Source organism: Dromiciops gliroides, chromosome 4 (assembly GCF_019393635.1).
Source record: "Dromiciops gliroides isolate mDroGli1 chromosome 4, mDroGli1.pri, whole genome shotgun sequence".
Lineage (NCBI taxonomy): Eukaryota > Metazoa > Chordata > Mammalia > Microbiotheria > Microbiotheriidae > Dromiciops > Dromiciops gliroides.
Genome location: NC_057864.1, coordinates 38250917 through 38270353, shown reverse-complemented (window position 1 = coordinate 38270353; position 19437 = coordinate 38250917). Strand labels below are relative to the sequence as shown.

The 19437-nt window shown below is 42.9% G+C and overlaps 1 protein-coding gene across 1 annotated transcript in view; it reads left to right on the top strand.

Annotated features, from left to right (window-relative positions):
• The first annotated feature begins 1159 nt into the window (after positions 1–1159).
• Positions 1160–19437, top strand: part of LRRC8C (leucine rich repeat containing 8 VRAC subunit C) — a 100548-nt gene continuing 82270 nt past the window's right edge. The window contains exon 1 of the mRNA XM_043962638.1: positions 1160–1471. The gene's annotated coding sequence lies outside the window, so the exon portion shown is untranslated. The remainder of the gene's footprint in view (positions 1472–19437) is intronic.

Here is a 19437-nt window from a genome sequence, read left to right as displayed (position 1 = left end):
AGGTTTTCCAAGTGTCTACTAGCTACCAGGTCGCGTTTAATGTGGTCGCTCTCAGCTCCAATATGCACAGCCCCGACGTGGCTAGGGCGTCGGAGAGCTGGAAGGTTAGACCTGGCTGTGCGCACAGTAAATTAGACAGCAACTTTAGGAAAAGTGGGGGTCCCTTCAGGGAAGCGACTAGCTCATCAAGTAGAGATTGAGTAGGCTCAGCCAGGGGCTACATGGGAGGAGGGGGGAACTGTAGGGGGACAGGCGGTTCAAGAAACTGCAGTTCTCCCCACCCCCCTCCCATCCTGCTCCAACATCCCGGCCCAAGTGGGCCCTGCCCTTCTTAACCCTTGCTTCTCTCGGAGGCGCCGGCTCGGCCAGGATGGAAGGCAAGGCAGGGGCGGGGGGCAGAATTATCGCCATTTCCCACCTGAGATAGTCCTAGGAGTTCCTACGATGGCTATTTATAGTCCCAGCTTTTCCCTCGCTCGCTTCTCCTTTGGATGGAGAGGCGGGGCGGGGCGGCCACCCGAAGGAGCCCCCAGCTTTTCCTAGCATTGTTGGGGGATGTGGGACGTTGCGCTGCCATCAGCCGCAGCCTAATCTCACACACACACACACACACACACACACACACACACACACACACACACACACACACACACACACACACGCCCCCACCGTGGGAGGGGGACACACAGTGGAGTGGGAGTCCAGCCCCGCAGGCCAGTGGGATTCGCGCCCGTCCGGCCCGCCGCAGCCACCGCCTACCCTGCTCCCAGCTCGGAGGTAGGGGTGCTTGGGCGAGCGGGAAGGATCCCCCTGGAACGCAGGCTTGCGTCACTACGGCCAGGGCCCAGGAGTGGGTCCCGCTGATTTCAGCGCGCCACCGCGGGTGGGCAGGGGGCGGGAGGCGCGGCCCGCCCTCCCAGGGGCCGGGCGCTGGGCGGCGCTGGCCGCGGCAGCAGCAGCAGAAGCAGCTGCAGAGCCGGCAGCAGCGGCATCGCAGTAGCAGCAGCGGCAGCGGCAGCGGCAGCAGCAGCAGCGGCAGCGGCAGCGGCAGCAGCAGCAGAGGCAGCGGCAGCGGCAGCAGCAGCAGAGGCAGAGGCGGCACGGGGCCGGGCGCCGGGTGGCGCTGGAGGCAGCCTCAGCAGCGGCAGCAGATACGGCGGCAGCGGCAGCAGCAGCAGCGCCAGCCGGAGAAGGCGGAGAAGGAAGGAGTAGGAGGAGGAGGGGGAGGGCTGTTAAGGGGCAGGGGCGTTAGCTGCGTCCTGCTCTGGAACAGGGAGGAGGAAGCCGCCTCTGTCCCCGCCGCCGCCGCATTGCTACCACTGAGACAAGCCATGAACCGCGCTTCTCGGCGGCCTCCCCGTGGCCCCACCGACGACCCTCCCATCTTGGAGGACAGCCGCCTCCTGTGAGTCCAGCTCGGAGCGCCCTCGCCTAGCCTCATCAGCTCTCCCGCCTGCCCAAGGACCCCAAGGTAAAGGCTATGGGGCAATCAGAACCGGGGGGGTGGGGGGGGTCGCACCGCAGGAGGGGGAAGAGGATGGAGAGGAGTGCCAGCCCCAGCAGCCCCAGCACCGCCCTCCTGGCCCTGGGGACTGAGGAGGAGGAGGAGGAGGAGGAGGAGGAGAGGGATGACTAGTCGGGCTCCGTTATAACGTGTGACTACTACAAGAACTTGCCACCACCTCCACCACCGCCTCCCTTCCTTTTCCTCCTCCTCCCTTGCTTACTCCTCTGGGTAGCAGCATGCCACCGCCTTCCTCCGCCCAGCCTCTCTCTGCTGTGACTGTGCCGCAGCTGCAGCCAGCCAGCCGCTTGCTGTGGCTGCTCCAAAAGCTGGCTTCAGCCTCTTTGGCATCGCCCCTTCACCCCGGCTGGGTTGGCGTCCCCCCCCCCCCTCCTCCGTTCCCCAACCTGCTGTGCACTCTGCTTGTGGGCTGCAGGCTCTGGGAACTGGAAGATGGAGGAGGAAGAAAGGTGGTGGTAGGGATGAGAAGAGGAGGATAGCATCATTTTCGCTCACCTTGGGCACTTCCCTCCAGGGAATAGCAACTGCCTTCTCACCCATCAGCCTTACCCCACACCTATGGGAAGTCCGAAGTTGGAACTCACTAAGAGGAAGAGAAGAGGTTAGGAATTAAAGATCAGTGATGGCAAGGGGGTATCTGAGAGATATCACTTCACCTGCTTCCCCAACCAGCAGGAAGAAATAGGTAACAGGACCCATGGGGGTGGGGAAACGTCCAGTATTCTGAGGCAGGGGCTGCTCACCCCTTCCCACCAGCACCGCCGGCCTTGTGAGAGAAATCACTCCTCTTGCTAACTTGTTCTTTCGGTAGCTTCTAAAGAGTTGTTCTCTCTAAAAATACTAATGAAAAGGTGGTTACAGAGGGAGTTCTTCAATTACACCCTCTTTTCATCACAGCTATCTCTTTTTTTCGAATCCATTTCCAAGTCATCCTCACAAAACCATGTTCAATTTTAGAGCATCCCTAAATATCTATCCCACATCCTCCCGTGTGGGTCTTTCAGAACGTTGGTGCCAAACTTTACTTGGGTGTTGAAGATGATTCTTTAGGCTTTTAAAATTTGCAAGAAAGTCTGGGAGTATGAGAAAAGAATGATCTCTCATTTCTTAGCTTAAGCTCTTTTGGGGGAGGGAGTGGTCAGTTCAGATTTTGACAGTTGGAGGCCTTAATATATCAGTGTCTCCTGTGGGTATTGTTTCCCTAAAAGACATTCAGTCTAAGAAATCTATACATTGGGGGCGGCTAGGTGGCGCAGTGGATAAAGCACCGCCTCTGGATTCAGGAGTACCTGAGTTCAAATCCGGCCTCAGACACTTGACACTTACTAGCTGTGTGACCCTGGGCAAGTCACTTAACCCCCATTGCCCTGGAAAAAAAAAAAAGAAATCTATACATTGCTAACAGTCAGTGGTTCCTGGTAAATAACAAATTATTTCCAAAGAAATAAGACACCAGCAAGCCTACTTCTTTTAATGTGTCAACTTGCAGAAACTGATGGCATAATTAGGTGTAGGACCCGTGCCCTAGAAATAATGCTTGTATCTGCAAAAGGTGTGCTCTTGTTTAGGTATATTGCAAAATACCCAGAAGAAACCAAGTTAATGAATTCAAGTTTTTATGAGATTTGGAAGGGCACAAAATAGGATGAATTTCAGAAGTTTTGCTGAGGTCAATATGTCATAATAGAAAAGGAAAAATAGTAGAGATTTGTACTTTAAGAAGTGTTTTAGGTGTCTGGCTTTAGATGGTAGGAGGGCCCAAGATGAGAAGCTTATGTGTTTTCTTGTGGTCAGGGGTTAAATTAAATACCCTGCCTTAAATCTAGTTTAGAAAAAAAAAAGGGGGTAGGTTTTTTTCCTAGAATGGCTGTCCAGGCTGTTGCAAATAGTCTGGGGTATGATGTGTAGCATACAAAGAAACTAGTCTAATTCAAAATCTTTTTAACTGACATCAAGTCGATTGAACTAACACCTTACTAATCCAATGTACAGTCTTCTTTGTTTATTTGTAGGAGCCTCTTTTTTCCAAACCATCTAATATTTAGTTTACTACATTTGACAAAGAAAATGCTTTCAGAGAGATGCATAACTTGTTAGTTATTACAATAGATCAATTACTGATGTTTATGGGAAGCTCTTCTTCAAAAAACAGATGCCAAATTCCAAAGCTTTCGAATAGTATCCACTGTAATACAGAGGAAAAAAGCAGTGAGGAGTCTGAAGACCTGAATTCAAATCCTATCTCTGTTCCTTATTTACCTGTGTGTCCTTGGGTGAGTCATGTCACCTGTTGAAGTGACTTGCCTAAAGTACCTTTCTGGTCCTCATACAGGGCACCATTTCACTGTTTACTTTGGAGTTTTTTGTTTGTTTGGTTTTGGTTTGGTTTTGTTTGTTTTTTAAGTGAGGCAATTGGAGTTAAGTGACTTGCCCAGGGTCACACAGCTAGTAAGTGTCAAGTGTCTGAGGCCGGATTTGAACTCAGGTCCTCCTGAATCCAGGGCCTGTGCTTTATCCACTGTGCTACCTAGCTGCCCCTTCACTGTTTACTTTGAAAGTGACAGTATCGTTTATCTTAGTAACTACTGACTAATTTTTTTTATGTAAATGATAACTTGTGGACTTGGTTTTAGCACTGGTTAGACCTTGGGGTTCCTTCGGCTTTAAAGCTGAAATGCAAAACAGTTAAATTTCTAAGTTGTTCAAATTGTTATTGTTCTCAAACAGTTGTACCTAGTTGTGTCTGACTCTTTATGACAAGATTTGGGATTCTCGTGGCAAAGATACTGGAGTGCTTTTGCCATTTCCTTCTCCAGCTCATTTTACAGGTGAGGAAACTGAGGCAAAGAGGGTGAAGTGATTTCCCCAGGGTCACACAGCTAGTAAGTATCTGAGATGAGATTGAAACTCATAAAGATGAAATAAAGATGGAAACTGATTCCAAATTGTACCAAATATTTAAACAATCTGTCATATGTGAAATTAATTTTTAAATGTTTCTCTTGAAACTGACCGGCTGTTTCTATTACATGTGTGACATAATCACATCACTACTATGTAACAGCAGACTGTTTGGCGGAGGCAGGATAGTGGATTGAGTCTGGACTTGAAATCAGAAAAACCTAGGTTGGAATCCCCACTTCATTACCAACTCCATAAGACATCTGCTATATCACTCAAATGTGGTCATCTGTAGAGGGAGTTTTCCACATTGATGAAATCATAGATACTTCCTATATTACTATATGTTACACATGTGTGAATATACATTGTATATATTCACAGCCTGATGACTAATCAGTACAGTGATTCAGTTTTGTCACTGACGAATGATGAGGTCATTATAAACAAAATCTAAGATGTTTCAAGTATTTTTCTCTGTGGATTTGAGCCTTGATTCCTATAAAAGTTTTCTTGACTTTATTTCATTCCAATTTTCATCACCCTTTCGGCATACCAAGGATTAAAAAAATCTGCCGCTGAACACATAGTTTTTGTCATTTTGTATATATCTCTGAAACCTTAAAAGTAATCTAAAAATTAGAAATTTCGAAACACCTACCCTGGATAGATTGTATCAGCACCTGAGATTAGTCTTCTTTAGCTGTTTGTTTAACTTTGTTTTTTCTCTTGTTTTTTTATTCTTTTCAGTTGATGATTGTATCATTTAATCCCTATTTCAGTTGCCATATTTTGAGTCTATTTAATTCTTGAATTCATGATAAATCATCTTAGTTCACAATTTTATGAAAATCACATTTGAGGAAATTGAATGCTTCTGAATATGAAATATTCTTTCGGCAGTTCAGTCTTCAGTTGCCATGGACATAAAAAAAAGTCAGCAGTTGCTAAGATACACATGATAGTGTCATTCGTTAAAATAAGCAGTGAAATGCTGCCTTTTATGAGAGGCCAGAAAGATACTTCTGGGAAGTCACTTGAAATTTTAAAATTTACATTAAAATTAGTCAGCAGTTGCTAAGATATTCGTGATAGTGTCATTTATAAAAAATGAGCAATGAGTTGCTGCCCTTTATGAGGACAAAAAGGTACTTCTAGCAAGTCACTGAACCTTTCTCTGCCTCAGTTCCCTCATCTGTAAAATGGGGATAATATAATTTCAACCTTCCTTACTGGGTTATCGTGAAGATTAAATGAGATACCATAATTATTACTCCGCATGGCCACTTACCATTGGCTTATCCTTTCCATTTTCTTTATGTATCTTCCCCAAGGCTTAGCATGGTGCCCTGCACTTAGGAAATGAATCTGTATTAATTGAATTGAATACCAGGATCCTATTGCTTCTTCTCTATACTAATGGCATGGCATCCTGGTGGTCCCTCGTGTGCCCTCCCCGCCCCCCGCCAAAAACCCACTGTGCTACATACATCTATGAGTTTCATCCAACAAATCTTTAATAGATAACTGTTAGAGAGAACCCTGTGTAGGATAAATAAGTTCAGTAAGGCACTGACCTTGTGCTTATAGTCTTCTTATAGTCTCCTAGGAGACTGTGATGGCAAAATGTAAGCTTCCTAGAGTCGGGGAATGTTTGGGCTTTTTTGTCTCCGTGTCTTTGGCTTTAGCATAGCACTAAATATACATAGTAAGGACACAATATAGATGGCATATTTATACATGGTAAGCATACACTTTTTATTTTTAGCTGAATTGCATTTAGTTACATGCCCAAGGAAGTATAATATTTATAAACAAAGTGCTTGTGAGATGAGAGGAGGTGAATGGACTGGGGAGGGATCAGAGAAGGCTTCATGGAGGAGGTGAAGTTTTCTGGACTATAACAGATTAGGGTAGTACCTCCTGACAGAAGTGATGAAACCAAGATGCAGAATGAAACATATTTTTGTAAAGGATTGCTGCAGAAACTTATTTCCCTGCACTTCGAATATTGGATATAAGCGGGAAAGGAGCACTAAAGGCCAAAAGGCCTAAAGCACTAAAAGGCCAAAAAAAAGAAAAGGAAAAGGAAGAAAAGAACTCATTGAAGTATTTTTTAAAATGCATATAAAAGAACAGAAGGAAGGTGAAGAAGAATCACTGACAAGTTGGACAGCTTTTCAAGTTACAAGATGAATGTATTATATGCTTAAAAGAAAAAAACAACCTTCAGAGACAAAGAAATTCACTGGTGGCAGTGGGAATAGAGAGGAGGAAACAAATGGGAACTGGTGGCAGTGGGAATAGAGAGGAGGAAACAAATGGGAACGCAGGTCTTCCTTACCCCCAGCCTAGCACTCTATCCACTGTGCCACCTAGTAGCTGCCCCATGAAAATAATTCAAGAAGCAATTATGAAAAAATTAAATTAAAATTAAAAAGAAGCAATTATGACAGATTCCTTTGAGCAAAAGGAATGCTGGCTGCCACTTGGCAGAGGGATCAGAGAGCATTTAATTCAGACATGAGCTTCCCTGGTATGTGTGTGTTGGGGGAGGATTAAGAGAAGCTGGATATATGGTTTCTTCTTAGCTAAATAAATTATTCTTGCTAACTTGGTGCTAAAATCTGTTGAAAGAAAGAAAAAATTTTAAAAAATAAAATTAAATCTGTTGAAAGAATGCAAATATGAAAATGGAAATCATTTTTCAAACTACACAATCTCAAAATCATTTAATATTTTTGTATACTCAGTATTTTGGTACCTTGGGGCAAAGTCTCAGTTGTCCTGCCCTAGTCACAGCTCACATATATATTAAATCAATACAGTCACTCAAATTAGATATTAAGCGAATGAATAACTCATGAAAGAAAAAAGTAACTTCAGTTTTTTCATCCTTATTTAACCTAATTAAGAGGAAGAAGCTGTGAATTATAAACTGTGAATATTGCTGGTCACATACTGGGCTTTCCTTCCTCTGTATTTTGAGAATTGTTTTTTCCATATGTGCTTGCTCACCCACTAATTTGAATAGAGTGGTGAATTTGCTTGGAACCTAAATTCCCCAATTTGTGCTTAGCTTAATGCCTGTGGTTTTATTTAAATATCCTTGATAATCAAAGTCTTTCTCTCTAAGGTGTACTCCCAGAGATTAATATATATTTTGTTATTGTTAAGATGTTTCATATAGTTCCCTTGGCAATAGAGTATCTTCTGCAGGGTTACAGTACAAATTTATATTATTTATTTAGTAAGTCAACAGCTCTCAAATGTTTAAGCATCCTTTGTAGGGAGTAATGCTTCAGGAGGAACATCTGCAGCTTAGAAACCATATTTACTCCATAGGGAAAGGAATAAACTTAGCTTAGAATTTGAATGATCAAGCAAAGGAAGTTTTAAATTAGATAGGTTGAAACCAGGAAAGGACATGGCCTGGTGGGAATCTAAATGGGGCATTGTACAGAGCACTTGAAATCAGGGACTTAAGTTCAAATCCTGACTCAGATGCTTACTAGTTGTGGGACGATAGGCAAGTCACTTAAGCTCTGTTTGCTTCAGTTTCCTTATCTGTAAAATTGGGACAATAATATGATCTACCTAACAGGGCTGTTTTGAGGATCAATTGAGATGACATATATATAGCGCTTTGTAAACCCTGTAGCACTATATAAATGGTAGCTGTTGTCGTTGGTGTGTCATCGTCATCACCATCACCTTCAACATCATCAACTACCCTGAAATATCTCTACCCTCCCCCTCCCATGACTGGAATACATGCCCCCTCCCTTCTTACCTCTGCCTCTTAGAAAGCTCTAACTTGTTTCAAAACCCATCTCAAAAGTTGATTTCAGAAAAATCTGGAAAGACTTACATGAACTGATGCAAAGTTAAATGAGCAGAATCAGGAGAACACTGTACACAATAACAGCAATATTGTACGATGATCAACTTGTGAATGACTTAGCTCTTTTCAGCAATACAATGATCCAACACAGTCCCAAAGGACTCATGATGAAAACTGCCATCCACGTCCAGAGAAAGTACTCAATGTAAATTGAAGCATATCATTTCCCATGTTATTGTTTTCATGTTTCCTCCCCCTTTTGTCTGAGTCATTCACAACATGACTAATATGGAAATATGTTTTCTGTGATTGCACGTGTTTAACCTATATCAAATTGCTTATCATCCCAGGGAGGGGGAAGAAGGGGAAGAAATTGGAACTCAAATTTTTTAAAAAAATGAATGTTAAAATTATATTCATGGGGGCAGCTAGGTGGCGCAGTGGATAAAGCACCGGCCCTGGATTCAGGAGGACCTGAGTTCAAATCTGGCCTCAGATACTTGACACTTACTAGCTGTGTGACCTTACCAAGTCACTTAACCCCCATAGCCCTGCAAAAAAAAATTATATTCATAAATAACTGGGGGGAAATGTTATTTTCTTTAAAAGCAAAACAAACAAATCCTAGCCCAAGTACAGCCTCCTATGAGAAACCTTTCCTTATCCCCCTAAATATTAGTGTTTTCTGTGCCCCCAAATATTCATCTCTATACTTCTGTGTTTACAAGAGGTAGGCCCTCCGATAGGATCATAAAGCTGCTTGAGAGTAGGGACTTCATCTTTTGTCTTTATTTATTTGTTTGCTTATTTGTTTTTGTTTGTTTAGCTATCTATCTTTTGTCTTTCTGTAGTAAGAGGCTAGTAAGAGTGTCCTGTACCTAGTTAACACTAAGTAAATTCATGTTGGGTTGTGTTGGGTTGGATTCGATATTATCAAAGTGGTCACTCCTTCCATTTCTTCCGGTGTGCAGAACAACCTCTCCATAGTATTAGCCTGTGAAATTCTTATTGTTTTGCCCTCTATAGAAGAGAATTTATTATGCAACACAATGGAGGCTTTGCTTGTTCTTTGAGAATTTGGCAGGGGGGTCTCTGTGTGCCATTTGAGCTGACTATTCCTTGCTTCTCATTCTTCATACATGAATGTCCCTCCTTTGTCCACTCGCACCTTTTGTATCTGCATCATATGCCAATCTGCCTTTATCTGTCATGCCTCTTCCCATATGCCTCTTCCCATGTCCTCTGAGTTATCACTTTTCATTCCTCTTTTGTTCTTGGTGTGGTAAGATTCTCAGCCATGGCATAGGACTGGGAGAATTTTGATGTGAAAGAGACAGACTTCCCTAGCAGTCAGCAGTTTAAAAGCATTGAAAGCACAGCCCACTTTCCAAAATACATGCCAGGTGCTTTCTTTCTTACCCTCCATTCCAAGACCTGTTTGCCATTTGCCTACAGCACTTGTGGAAGATACCTTCCCACCTTAACAGCCTGAGGACTTCATTGAACCAGCTTCCCACTGAACTGTTTGTTGTATATGGTCAACCACTCGAGACGAACTTTCCACTCACTTTGGTTTTTTACTGTTGCTGGCTAAACCAGTCTCTTTTGTCCTTCTTGGAGTTATGAAGGCTTTCACAGACAACATCTGCATAGTGGGTCCTCATAAGGGTCCTCATAAGTCATCTTGTCCCAACCAGGACATGGAAAAGGAATCCCCCCCGATCACATACCAAACATATGTTATCCAGCCTTAGCTTGAAGGACTTCAGTGCTGGTAAACTTGCTATCTCCCCAAGCAGCACATTGTGCTTTAGAGATTGCTTTCGTTGGTAGGGAGGCTTTTCTTACAATCAACTTCTGGCTCAGTGTAAGTTCCACCCACTGCTCCTTGGACCTAGGAGGAAAAATCTAATCCCTCTTCTGTATAGCGCTGTTCCCAGGCTTGATACAATTAGTATGACACCATCTGCAAATAGGAATGTTGGAATGCCTCTCATCAGTAGGAAATCCTTTGTCCCTTGTGAAAGATCTCTTCCCCAACACACTTTGGCTCTACCCTCTAATTTGGCCTGAGTGTGCTTAAAACCCAAGGAATAGGAGGGCTAGAAAAACAATTGAGTTTCTGAGTAGAAGTAGGAGAAACTGAAAAAGACACAGACAGAGAGAGGAAGGAAAAGAGAAGAACAAAACTTTGAACAATTTCTTCCACTTATAAAGGTGGGAATAAGAAAACAGGATGTCTTGCTTTATGACTAATGTGGCATAACAGGCCAGATAGAGAATTCACTCATAGAACTAATAGATCTTTAAAGCTCCCTCCAGATTGACATTTTATGATCCTAAACTGAGACTAGGGATAGCAAGTGTGAGATGAAGAAAGTCACTGAGGGGCAGCTAGGTGGTGCAGTGGATAGAGAACCAGCCCTGGATTCAGGAGGACCTGAGTTCAAATCCGGCCTCAGACACTTGACACTTACTAGCTGTGTGACCCTGGGCAAGTCACTTAACCTCAATTGCCCCACCAAAAAGAAAAGAAAAGAAAAGAAAAGAAAAGAAAAGAAAAGAAAAGAAAAGAAAGTCACTGAGCAGAAAAGTTGGTTAGATAAGGAAAGGTAGAAGGTATGTAGTCTTCAAGAATAAAGACAATCTGGGCAGCTAGGTGTCACAGTGGATAGAGCACCGGCCCTGGATTCAGGAGGACCTGAGTTCAAATCTGCCTCATTCCTAGGGATGCAACTTGGGGCAGATGGGAAAGCACTGAGTTAGAATAGAGAAGCGGATGTTCAACTCCCAAATGCAAGGCCGTCATACTGTTATGGGCCCAGGGCACCCCAGAAGTTCTCTGGGGCACATCAAAGAACCTTCTCCTTGAGAAACTAAACCAAAGGACAGACACACCTAAAGAGATAAGTGGAACCAGATCGGACTGAGCTAGCTTTGGGACTTCCACCCTTCATTATAGTCTCCCTCAACCCTGGGGAGATAAGATTAGGTGTGATCTGCAGCCACCCCTCACCTAACTCCTCCAGCCACCACCAGTGGGGGATGGTCCTCTCTCATTAAAGGAACTTTCCACAGTCAGATGGTCACGCCCATCAGTCCTCTATAAAAGTACCTGCCAGTCTCCTGCTGGAGGAGACTGGAATCTCAGAGCAACGCACTGTGCCTTTCTCCCCATGAGAAGTCCAAGGACTTCTTTCATGATTTCCCTTCCCTTCCTCTTCGTCTAAATAAACTACCATCTTATTCTAACTGCTTTTGTGTGCAAGAGGGTGTAATTCTTTAAAGAGGAATTCCTAAGAATCCCAAACCCCTATCCCCTTCCCAAACCCCCTACCCTATTTTCCCCCATGTCATGGGGAAAATGGGGCATGGGGTTAGGGAAAGGGGTAGGGGTTTGGGATAGGACGTAGGGGTTTGGGGTTTGGTAGTTTATTTAGAGGAAGGGGAAGGGGAAGGGGAAGGGGAAGGGGAAGGGGAAGGGGAAGGGAAGGGAAACCATGAAAGAAGTCCTTGGACTTCTTATGAGGAGAATGCATGGCACACAGTGAGAGTAGCTCTGAGATACCAATCTCCTCGAGCAGTAGACTGGCAGGTACTTATATAGAGAATTGATGGGGGTGACCATCTGACTGTGGAAAGTCCCCTTAGTGAGGGAGGACCATCCCCCACTGGTGGTGGCTGGGGGAATTGGGTGAGGGGTGGCTGCAGATCTCTGAAGCCATCTCCTCAGGACACAAAGGAAGCAGCCACACCTAATCTTATCTCCCCAGGGTTGAGAGAGACTAGAATGAAGGGTGGGGGTCCCAAAGCTAGCTCAACTGGATCGGGTTCCACTTATCTCTTTAGGTGTGTCTGTCCTTTCGTTTAGTTTCTCAAGGAGAAGATTCTTTGATGTGCCCCAGAGAACTTCTGGGGTGCTATGGGCCCATAACAATACTGTCTTACAAATACCCAAAGTGGGATAGGGTTTGCTTTTAGGTCATCACACTTTTTTGCATTCAATATATGAGCTAATTGAATGCTGGGGGCAACTAGGTGGTGCAGTGGATAAAGCACCAGCACTGGAGCAGGAGGACCTGAGTTCAAATCCGGCCTCAGACCTTTACTAGCTGTGTGACCCTGGGCAAGTCCCCTAATCCCAATTGTCTCCAAAAGATAAAATAAAATAAAGGCAGTTTAGGAAAAGGGTAATGAAAGAGTAAGAGCTCACTCACTCTCCATCCCTGCCTCTTAGAATGCTTAGTTTGAAATGATCTCTCTGCCTCCATTATTCCCCACCCCAATCTATCCTCCATTCAATTGCTGGTGATTTTTCCTCAAGTGTAAGTCTGACAGTCACTCTGATGCTCAGTGAGCTGCAGTGGCTCTACATGACATCCAAAATCAAAGAGAAAGTCATTTAGCTTTTGAAACCCTTCATAATCTCACCCTCTCCTATCTTTGCAGTCTTCTTATACTCTCTTCTCTTCCAACAATTCTGTGATGCTGCTAAATGCCACCCTACTTTGTAGGTCCCATTCCCATGCCATAGCAGTGGCTGTCCTCTGAGCCTGGAATGCTCTGCTCCTCACCTTCTTGGCATCCTTCAAGACTCAGTTCAAAGCCCATTTTCTGTAGGAAGCCTTTCCCAGTCCCACCCTGCCACCAGCCATTAAAGTCTTCTTCTCTTATATTGCCTGCCATCTACTTTCTATATATCTTCCATATACCTAATTATTTACATGTTCTCTCTCCCAACTAGAATGTGAGCATTCTGAGGGCAGGGACCATGGTCCTTTCATTTATTTGTATCCCCATTTCTTAGCACAGCATGCCTAATGTTTGTTGACTGACTAGTTTCCTTCAAGACTCAGTTCAAGGGGGGCAGCTAGATGGCGAAGTGGATAAAGCACCAGCCCTGGATTCAGGAGGACCTGAGTTCAAATCCAGCCTCAGGCACTGGACACTTTACTAGATGTGTGACCCTGGGCAAGTCACTTAACTCTCATTGCCCAGCCAAAAAAAAAAAAAAAGACTCAGTTCAAGGGCCATCTTTTTACATAGCACCTTTATTTATTCCCTCAACTGCTAACTACTAATCTTCCCATCTTGTATCTCTACTTTATATATAATTTCTACACGTACCCATTGGCTCCCTTGATGGAATGTAAGGTTTGGGGAGCAGACTAGTTCCGCATAGTAGGTGCTTAAAAAAAATAAATGCTTGTTGATTAAAAATCCAGAAAAGAAATAGGAAGGAGTTAATTAAAAAGTCAATTTCAGCAAAGCATATTTCAAGAAGCTTAAGGGATTATCTAAAAGGCCCCACAGGGTAGAAACATTTAGGGTCAGAGGCATCCAAGAGAACTGCCTGTTCCTTAAGGAACAACACAGTAAGGACCCAAAGAAAAGCTCCCTCCTACCCATGAAAAAGTGAGTCTAAGAGGAGGAAGCTGAGTTAGCTAAACTCGGATTGTACCAGGACCTGAATCACCATTAGCGATATCTAGGAAGTCAGAGGCAGGCAAGGTCATTATGAGGGAGAAGTGCAAAAGAATCCTGCAGTTAGGGCTGATAATCTCAAGTGGGAAATATGAGACATGAGAAAATTATGTAACTGTATATATGAGCAGTTTGGAAGGGGGGTCCTTAAAACTATAATATTGGTGTGAAAACCCCTTCCACCAATCAGCTACTTGTCTGACACTTGTAAGATTAATTACCAAGGGCATAGAGAAATTGAACAATTCCACATAGCTTGTATGTGACCAAGGGAGATCCCAGATATTCCTGATTCTGAAGTAGATCCTCTAGTCACTAAGATACATTGCTTCTTGTATATGTTAAGTGTACATGATAATTATTCCATTAGCAAATCCTCTGAATGGATGAATTAAAAAGCTTTTAATTAAGGCTGCCTATGTTCAGAGTACTGGGGATACAAAAAGAGTGGACCCTGTCCCTGCCCTCGTTGGAGTTCACATTGTAATGGAGATCACACATATAAGAGGTATCAGTTGCAAGTCAGATGGAAAGATCCTTAGGATGCAATATCAAAGCAGATGGTCCTACCTCTTCTTTGATGTCATTTCCACTGATAAAATCATATCCATTTCTGATGCTGAACAACTTGGCAGCACCAAGAACTTTGGTGGTGAGAACTTTTTTTATTCTTCTGGGCCTTGAGTAAGTATGGCTTCAGCCCTGCAGAGGCAGTTGCCTGGTCCTACGTCCACAGGCATAGCTTTGGAAGGATAATGATCTGGGAACCAGAGGCTGGGGCCCTTGTGTTCACATTCCTTTTGGTGAAAATTGGCCATAGGTCGGTGTTGGTAATACTGAGAAAGGTGGAAACTAGAACCTTCTTGTTCTTCTGACCAGTCCCTTTATATTTGAACTCAGGTCCTTCTGAATCTAGGGCCGGTGCTTTATCCACTGCACCATCTAGCTGCCCCTAGTCCCTTTATCTTTACCAAAGTCAGTATCTATCTTTGACCACCCCAAAGTTGGCTGACTTGAAAAAAAAAAGTCATCAGAAATTTTTATGATTTTTGGCAGATACTTCTGAAATCCAGGAAGTTTTTCTTCTGTGTCTTTCCTTTGTGGAATAGGAGTTAAACGTGAGGCCACATTGCCTCTTGTGTATGTACATGCTCATCCTATTTATTAAATAAATCCTCTGAATGAAAATGAAAGAATGAATTAAATGAATGAATGAAAAAGCATGAATTGAAAAAAGTACTTTGCTAAGATACAAATGGAAAGGCAGAGAAAATCTTTCAACATTTCAATATGAGAGACAACACATCTAAGAGGTTTCACTCTAAGGTTTCTTTTAGCTCTAAATGTATAATCCTTTGACTCAAAAGTCCTAATGATAAATGCTAAAATTTGATTCCCTAGAAAATGGCATAATAAGATTTCCTATATGACTTCATAGCTTTCTTGTTTTCTTCTTATTATGAGTTCCCTAACAAACAGGGCTGTGGATACTTCTGAAAGGTTGCCCATCTCAGATCTAAAACACCTTCAGTCCTGCAAGTCTTGTCAGCTGGGGCCTGGTACATATTAGCTGCTTAATAAATGCTTGTTGATTCATTTATCAAGTATCAACAGGATATCCCAAAACCATGCTTTGGGGAGAATGAATTAGGGCAAAAGGACCATCACCAAAGGATGTAAGCAATTGAAATGATGCCAAACATTGAGTGGACATTGAGAGCATCTGTTATGCACTTCTCCCTGTCTACCCAGATGCACTTGTTGGCTTTATTTCTCTTTCTAGTCTAGGACTTATTAACCTTATTAACCTGGATCTCCCATTCCTCCCCTTCTTCCCTCCTCTTTCTTCTGCATATCCCAAAAGTCTTAGTGCACTTTTGAGCTTCAATAACTCCAGAAGTAATAAAACCTAAAAACTTACAAAATAAATTTGAAAGGTTATTTAAAATTTTAAACTATTAAATTTTTTTTTAATTAAATCAGGAAGGTAAGGAATAGTTTGCCTGTCAGATCTATGGAGATGGGAAGAATTGATGACCAAGCAAGAGATAGAGAGCATTCTGAAATATAAAATGGGTAGTTTTGATTGTATCCAAATAAAAAGGGTTTGCATAAATAAAACTCACCATCTCCACAGTCTTAAGCTATTTTTGAATTTTGTAAAAACTGCTTTTTGAATTTTGTAAAAACTTTTCTCAGTTACCACTACTCAGTGATCGAAAACATTGCACTGGTGATCCTAGCTTTAAGATCATTCAAAGAACAAGGCTTTGATGTATACTTAACAGTTTTGATCCTAGAAGAAAAAGTGTTCATGCAAATAGATCAGGTGACTGAGGGGACCAAGTAAGAGGAAGTCCCTCTACCAATCCCCCAGTCTGAGAAAGTACCGTCCAGAAAATTAAATGAGTTAAACATTTAGTCATCAAAATTCACAAAACCACCTAAGTGAAAAAGAAATTTAAGTAATTAATCTTAAAGATGATGTTTTTGGAAGCTTGTGACATTTACCTTCTGACATCATTAAAACTTAATACTGCACTAAGACTTTGGGGACATGCTGTATTTTCAACTTCCTTGGTTTCCTTGGCTCTCCTAGCTTTTTGTTTCAGGAATTATGAGAATATTTGACAGATTGCCAGTAGGGGTCCATGGCACAAAAATAAGCTTGCCCCTGCTCTAGGGACAGGTTCCCTTTTAACAGCATTGCTCTGACTCCTACAACTATTCAACCCGTGTTTCCCAGATGTTCTCTGAAATGTTAGGCAGCCATCATGCTACTCTGATGGTGGTGTTATTTTAGCCCAGCCAGATTAAGTCAATTTACAACAGTGGGAATGGAAAGAAGGTGGGAAGAATGTTAGAAATATTGCCGAACTTAGGATGACCTTTCCTTGCTGAACAGAGCTGCGTGGGATTGAAATGAGTGGGACAGAGAGGGAGAGAGTTTGGAAGTGGGCAATAGAAAGAATTGGGGAAGCCAACTTGCCTTTGTTCCAGACACTCCAGGAGAGAGGAGATAGCTGAGCTTCACCACCCTCTGTTGGTGACCCACCCACTACTGGAGTGGGGTTTGTTTGTATTTTTTTTCCTCATATAACTCATATAACAGTTCATAAATAATGTGGGAAACCAAGAAATGGTTTTTTGTGGCAGGGCTATGCTTTGTCATGGATTAGCTGGCTGTGAGATGGAGTTTATAAAGAATCAAAAGTAGATATGCATGATAAAAATGATGGGAAGCCTCTCAATTTCAGTGATGTTAAATTTCATTAAAAAAAGATAAATACGTTGCATTTACTGTCAGCAGTGAGTTTTGGCCAGTTTTCCTCAATCACTTAAAAAAACAAAAAACAAACAAAAAAACCCCCTCTTATTCTTTGTAACAGAGGTGTCCTGGACAAGGATGGAATCGGAGGGATATGAATATTGGAATGAAGTCGATGTCAAAACAAAACGTGCTCCCTCCAAATAATCAAATGAAATCATTGAAATATTAGAAATATTAGAAATGATGGCAAACCGCTTGATTTCTCTGATATTAAATTTTCTTGGTCTCCCTTTCTCTACCTCCCTAAACCCAATTCCTGTCCCTAACTTCCTTATTTCTATTGATGGCTCCATCATTTTCCCAGGCTCAGATCTCACTTAATTTTGGCTTCTCTCCCATCCTACTCCCAACACACTCATCCGGTCAGTTACAGAGGTTTAGTCCTGCAAAATCTTTGCTATTTGCACTATCCCCACCCTGGTGCAGAGACCCTCATTGCTTTTTGCCTTTATTATCATAATAGTGCCTTGAGCATTTTTGCTTTCTACCTTTATCATTCTCCAGTCCTCCCTTTGTCCCCTACGGAAAACACACACACACACACACACACACACACACACACACACACACACAGTTCTTCACACTTCTAGAAGACCAGTATATATATATATATATATATATATATATATATATATATATATATTTTAGTGAGGCAATTGGGGTTAAGTGACTTGCCCAGGGTCACACAGCTAGTAAGTGTCAAGTGTCTGAGGCTGGATTTGAACTCAGGTCCTCCTGAATCCAGGGCTAGTGCTTTTCTCACTGTGCCACCTAGCTGCCCCTCAAGTATAATATTAAAAGCATCAGAAAATCTCAGCTCTTCTACAAACTGGGTGTATGACCTTGGATAAGTCACTTGAGTTCTCTGAGCCTCAGTTTCCTCATCGACAAAGTAGGGGGCATTAGTATCTGCTAATCCTGTTAGATTTTTTTTTAAATGCCAAAGTCTTCAGAAAATGGCAGTATAATGTAGAGCTATGATATCGCTGCCCTGCTACAAAATTTCAGGCTTTTTACCTCACTCACTAAATAAAGGCTGCAATTTTGGGCCTGGCATTCAAGGCCCTTCAAAGTACAACCAAAGCCTACCTTTCTAGGCTCAGGTTTCATGATCATCCTGAATTTCAGCCAAAGCAGATTACTTCCTGCGTGGTACAAGGGGAAAACTGTTAACTTGGGGTCTCAAATCCTACCTCCTGTCCTTATTACTTTTTTTTTTGGCAGGACAATGAGGGTTAAGTGACTTGCCCAGGGTCACACACAGCTAGTAAGTGTCAAGTGTCCGAGGCTGGATTTGAACTCAGGTCCTCCTGAATCCAGGGCCAGTGCTTTAGCCACTGTGCCACCTAGTTGCCTCTTGTCCTTACTACTTTTGAGTGACATTGGTAAGTTATTTAACATGCCCAAGCCTCAGTTTCTCCTCCTTCATGAGGACCTTGAACTAGATGGCCTCTAATGTCCCTTCTAGCATACATCTGTGATCCTGGGACTTGCTTTTGCTCATGCTGTTCCTTTGGGCATTTTTACCTTGAAAAGGCTTCAGAGCTCAGTTGAGCTCACACCTCCTCTGGGAAGCCCTCCAGGATCTACTCAACTGGACATGGTTGCTCTCACTTTTGAAGCTCCTCTCTTAATGGCACTTATCTTCTGCATCTTAGTGATGTTTGGCTACCCCCTATGAACTCTTAATCCATATTGCAAGCTCCCCAAGAGTAGAAACTGCAGCCCGTTGTATCTCCCCAACACCCAATGAAATGCATGACGATGTAGCATCTGCTCAGGAAACAAATTCCCATGGACATCTGATTACATTTCTCATTCAACTAAGTCTTATGCTCTTGTATTTGAATAAATAGCTATTTAATGTTTCAATTATATAATAATAATATCTAGCATTTATATAACCCTTTTAGGTTTGCAAATCACTTTACAAATATTATTTCATTGGATGGCACAACAACCCTGTGAAGGAGGTGCTGTTACTATCCCCATTTTATGGATAGGAAACTAAGACTGAGATGAAGCCTGACAGACTTCCCCCTGGTCACAGGGCTGGAATCTGTTGATTGCCTCCAGTTTATCCTATATATACCTTGATTGCATACAGTGATTTGCTTGTTGTCTCCCTCTTCAGACTGTCTTGAGAACAAGGTATTCCTTTTCCATTTCTTTATGTCCCCAGTGTTCTGCACAGTGCCTGGAATATAGTTGGCATTTTTATTTTTTGGAGGCAATCAGGGTTAAGTGACTTGCCCAGGGTCACACAAATCTGAGGCCAGACTTGAACTCAGATCCTTCCAACTCCAGGTCTGGTGCTCTATCCACTGTGCCACCTCACTGCCCCACGCGTAG